Raw genomic sequence first — 6,000 nt, 5'->3', positions numbered from 1 at the left:
AGCTGGCAAAGGTATTTTATTAAAATGTAGAGACTCTTTACTATTCACATTTGGCACTTAGATCTCTACCTTGTTGAGCTATGTATCAACAGCCAGGCACCTACCCACCAAGGAGCTCCTAACCTTTTCCCAAAATTGGAGTAGTCACAGGAAATTAAAAAAAAAAAAAAAAAACTATTTTAAATGGCAATTCTAAATTTTGACATCTGGGACAAGATGCAAATCCAAATCAAAACAGCTGCTGAACATTCTAAAGTCAAGCCAGAAGAAAACCCATACCCAGGTTTGGAGGTTTATTGTTATTATTTTTTTTATTAATATAATTGAAATGCCTTTTCTGCACTTGATAACAAATTAAAAGCTAGTGGAAAGTCAAGATTCTATTCATTTCAGTACACAGCTTCCAAGTTCTGCTTTCCCTTTTCCTCTCCCAGGTCTCTTTCATCATCACACTATTTCAGTGTATGAGTTAACATAAATAATGCCACAGGGCCTATGTCTCCAGTAACTTATCACATATTTCACTAATGAGAAAATTGAGACAAGTTGACATATATTTTTACTAACAACTAATTTAAGATACCGCCTCTTATTTTATACGCTTAAATTCATATTTTGAATGAAAAAGCCAACATCACTGCTGTAAAAGCGTATTGTAACAGACCCCATGTGCCTAGAGAATCTGTTATAATTGTGTATTGTATATGGTCAAGAATGAAGGAAGGCGTACATTCTTGAAAGCTTGTCTATTTTATACACCACCACCACCACCCCCAACTCAGCTGCCTGACTGACAGGAAAAGTATGTTGCTTTGGGAGAGACAACACATCACCGCTGTATCTTGGAAGCAACAGTGGTTTTGCATCCATATGTTAACTGAAACTAATGATGAAAAGATTACATGAGTGTCTCCTCGGTTAATAAAAAAAGGTCACATTTGTAATATAGAAAGCATGAGTAGAGATACCACAGTAGCACACAGAGACCCCAGCGGAGATGCAGGCTCTAGAATAGTAGGTGATGATAGTAAGAGCCACATTCTCAGCAGCACAATCTATAAAGGTACATCATTAGACAACCTATACAACAATATAACAAGTTTCCGTATAACAGATTTTACAGAGAGTGACTATTCCTCATATTTACATAGAAGAAATACAGTTTGCCTACAAAAGAAATCTTCTTGATAAGGTACTCTGAAAACATACATTATTTCCTAGATTTATCTTCTGTTCCCATATATATTGGTACAGTTAAGCACACCAAACTGAGGTGTGGGATCCTAAGGATGAATTCCTCACTCCCACCCACCCCTTGTTTGGAGCACAGACCCCTATGGGACTCCACGCACATTCCACACAGGCAGCAGTAAAAAGTGCTTAATGGTAGCCGGCTTTGAGGGTTAGAGAGAAAAATGTTCACCCTAATGCTTGAGAGCCACAGAACTGTGCTTTAAAACACTGTTTCAAAAGAAGTGGGGATAAGGGACTCCAGAAGCAGAAAATGAGAGGAGGAAATTGCTTTTCAGTTAGGTAAATTTTTCCCCTGCACCAACCATGACAAGTCCTACTGTCACACACACAAAACAAGAGCTTACAATTAAAAGGCTTCTTGAATTGGACCTGCCAACTTCTGACCAGAGGGTCAAGAACAAAAGCAAACATTAGCAATTAACTCTATGGTACAATCATCTGGATAGCCAACTGTTTTTATACACCTTCCCCCACATAACTATTACAGGAGCCTCACCCACAGAACAAGGGTTCATGTCCTGGATGTACTGCTGTACTGAACTTTGGCTAGGGGAAAGTTTTGCTAGCAGCTAGCTCCTTGATTCATATTTCTCTTCAGCAGCTGTGATTTTGTTTGGATTTTGTTAGGATTTTGTTAATGTGCAAAGCTCTCACTTGAATGGAAAAAAAATGCCTTTCCATTGGTCTGTACATTTCTTGAAGCATTCTCTACATCTTCCCTATTAATTGACCTCATCTAATCAATACTCAACTTACAAATATATTATTATTTTTTTAAAGTCAAATACAGATACCACACTTCCCAGGCTCTGCACAGTAGCAGCTGAATGGAACACAGGAGCATACTGACACTGTGGAGTCTTAAATTCTGTGTGTTTTCAGTGATGCAGGAAGAGTCATGACAGGCCATGCTCAAAGACCACAGAACCTAACCATGGATGTATCCTTTGCATGACCAAATACAGCTGTATTTATAAAAGCAGCATCCTGAAAATAAGAGCGAGACCAAAGAGAACATGAAGGAAAAACATGAAGAGTAAAGAATTAGTAAGACACAAAGGAAAGACCATGGGGTCCTACGAGAATAAACACCACTTTGCAGTGGAATCATTGCATCACACTGAAAACCAAATTTGAACACACACCAAGGTGGGCCTATGAAAGGCCTGCTAAAGACAGCCTCTGCTGGGGGTAGCAGGGTGACCAGGTATTCAGGGTTCGCCCCACTCTGAGCAGCAAAATAACTGCTGCTGCTCTGAAACTGTACTTTATTAAAACAATAAAAATACATTATTCTGTGATACAGGGCTATGAACCACTTGTCTTCAAGTGTCAAATTAGGGAAGTCTGGAAGGAAAACTAGCCTTAAAATATCACCATGGGCAAAGATACTTCAGGACAGAGCATGTGCAATGGCCTCATTGACTGAGAAGGACCTCAAGATATTCTGTGATATGAAGCACAGAAATCTCAGTTCCATGTTTTACAAACTACAGAGAGCATACAGTCTTTATTGTAAATACGCATTCTTTCAGTACTTTTTCACTTGAGATGCTTACTAAATTCTCAATTGATTCCACCATAGGTTTGAACGAGTTTTCTCTGGGGCTTTTTTGTCAAAGGATGACAGTCAATTTTCTCGTTAAAACCGCCCTATCTAAAGCATTCAGAACACTATCAAGTCTTTTGCTTTTGACTGTACACACACCGAGTGTACATATATGTGTGCATATACACATTTCTATATATCTTTATTTTGAACCTGCTACCTGATAAAAATTCTTCACTTGGCAGCAAGTATTTACATCAATATTTTAAATACTCTGATTTCTTTTAAGGTATCTACTTGCGCTCTAAAGAAATCTTACAGGTTTAAGCAAAACCCTTTGCTGATCATAACCATCAGCAGAATTTGAGTATTCCTGGAAGCCTTCGTCTTCATCCAAAAGCAAGTTTTGTAGAAGATATTTTAAATATAGTCAGTAGAGTATGCATTACCCTACCATGTTCAGGTTATATAGCTGCATAGAAACCCCCCCAAAAGAAAACCATTTAGAAGTGAACGCACAGATAACAAGAGGTTAAACAGCACCATTTGGTCAATTTCCATTTTACCTTGCAGTCAATTCTGACTATGAAAATAAATCAAAATTCAAAACCAAAAATATTTTTCAAGTAAAGCCACAGTAATTTTATTTCATTTTTTTAATATTCTCAGTATCCTCAAATGCAAAGTCTCTTCTGGCCAAAAGACAAACCAGAAAAGCAAATTATAAATATGCCTGTAAGGGTACCAGATTAAAGGAACTGCACTCTCTTTTGGCATGAATTACCCAGAGTAGCATGCATCCTTATTTTATGTTTGGCCTGAATGCCTCCACTAGCCTACATTGCAAGATTTTTGCTCATTCAGTGATCTTAACACATTTTAAGCAGATGTATGATCAAATGTATTACATGCCAATCTGTTTATCATTAAAATGAAAAATCAATATGTCCAATTCAAGCGTAAACAGGAGTTGAATGTTCAAGCTGTCATTGAAGATGACATATAATTATAGAATATGATTTGTACTTGGCAAATCATTATTTCCTGAAAAGGGCAACAGACAGTAGCAAGAAACTTTTCACAGCCAGTCAGTATAGTGCCACTTATAGCCAGGGAATTAGTTTTACGAATGCAGAATGATACCTATGTAGCCAAAAGGAGCAATAAGCAAACAATCACTGTTAAATTTGATCATTATATATGTCTAGCTGATGAGAGAACATGTAGCTTTATGTTGCTGGGCTGAGTCCAGATTTTTATTGAAAACAGGAGTACTGAACAGAAGAACTTCAAAAACTACTACGAGGTTTCTGTTCTGGACCATTAATTTTTCAGTCAAATCAAACTATCATTTAATTGAATCCTGATGCTAGAACTTGGATTCTACATGAAAAACTTGAAACTAAAGCATATAGAATAATCTGTTATGTTCAGCTGTTCAGCCCAATATGTCTAGGAAAAAAAAAAAGTAAGAAAGACAAACTCAAAATAAAGTTAGTCTACTTTCTGTGATGACACAGAGCTAACAACAAAAGGAAACAAACCTTTGTCCTGGCCAAGAAACTAAGCCATTAACTAAGCATCCACTAGAAAGAAATCATAATTTAAAAATGCACTTGTAAAAGGACAGGCAATACTCAGCAAGAATGCGTCTGTGCTACCTGCAAAAAAAAAATAAAAGAAAGAAAAGAAGGATTTTAGGCATTCTCTTTGAATCAGTACAAAAAAAATTGTCCTTCAGGAAAAGCAAAAAACAATATCCAAAGAAAAGCTACTTCTAAAACTGTGTTGAGTCAAATACTTAAACACTATGGGAATGGAGCAAGGAACCACTTCACTGCCATACTCTTAATTTGATACCTAAAAGAATTTTGCATCAGGAAAGGAAACAGGAGTCTTTCCTCTCCAATTTTGAATCACAAGTTACAGAAGCCTCCAAACATGGCATTTTGGGGGCTTCAATTAACATTTTGCTCCTCTTTGCATCTCATCATTCTTATTCTCCCCCACTGCTAAGTCACTAGTTAGCACCATCTGCATAAGGAAAGAGGAAAGCCCTTCCATGTCATTCAACTAACCAGCTGTGAACTTTTACAGACAGACAAGAACACGCTGAAAGTATATGGCAGCCTTCAGTTAGGAAGGTGAAAGTATCCTGACTCTGCTGAACAGTTGACAGCTTCTATTCTCACGTGGACCAAAGCATCTTAGTCTTTCAGTCTTAAAATAGCCTTGGTACACCAGAAACCATCCAAGATTTCAAACAGCTATACAGAAGCCAGTATGCTGCTGGGTCACAAATATAAACAGAAACGGGAAAACCCTTATTGAATCTTCCCAATATCAGTTATATAGATGGGACAAAAGATAACCGGGTGCAGAAAAGGAGGTGGGGTGGTGAGAGGGAGGGGTGTATAGAAAAACACAAGTCTATATTCTAATTAGTCTTGCATTTTGCCTCCGAATCAACTGCATTCTTCTCCAGTTAGAAAGTTCACAGCTGCAGTCTATAAAAAAGATTGGTATTTCTGTTTTGCAGATACACTTTCACATGTAAAGTTCAGCTAGGATAACAAAGTAAAAGTAACATAGTCATCTGAATAGGAAGAGTAAATTTTACAATTGTGCCACTCCACAGCACCTTTATTCCATTGACACCAATGAGAGCACTAAGCACTTAGTGCATTTACAGATTGTATCAGCAAGATCACTGCCAAAAGCTAAGCACCTGAGCACTAATTCTGACACATTTAAATGTATTCTTATTATTACGTTTCCCTCCTTCCCCTCTGATCAGACTGTTTACAGAACTAAAGGATATGGTTTAATATCTGCATTACAGGTACATTTATCAAACCCCCATCAGAGATGCAGCAGCCTCCAGATACCAAACAGGTATTCTAGCCTGCTCACAAAAAAAAGCAACCAAAAAAAACAACAAACACTAATTTTCAAACAGCATGTGTTGAATTGGACCAGTTTCTTTGATACTTGGAACTGAAGTTATTGCATAACAGGCCTACATATAACAGCTCAGTGGTTTAGAATTCCAAGCTTTGTTAAAGATCACTTAAATGCTAGCCTGCTAATATAAGATTAAAATTCTCTAAACACGAAATGTGACACTAAAAGTCACATTGCCTTTGCTCAAAACCACCATCTCCTATGTCCTACTAAAACTAGGACTATCTAACTTC

This window comes from Neopsephotus bourkii, unplaced genomic scaffold (genome assembly GCF_033783945.1).
Source record: "Neopsephotus bourkii isolate Nb327-2 ecotype Australia unplaced genomic scaffold, CSIRO-AGI_Nbou_v1 NB_787, whole genome shotgun sequence".
Taxonomy (NCBI): domain Eukaryota; kingdom Metazoa; phylum Chordata; class Aves; order Psittaciformes; family Psittacidae; genus Neopsephotus; species Neopsephotus bourkii.
This window is presented reverse-complemented; position numbering follows the sequence as displayed.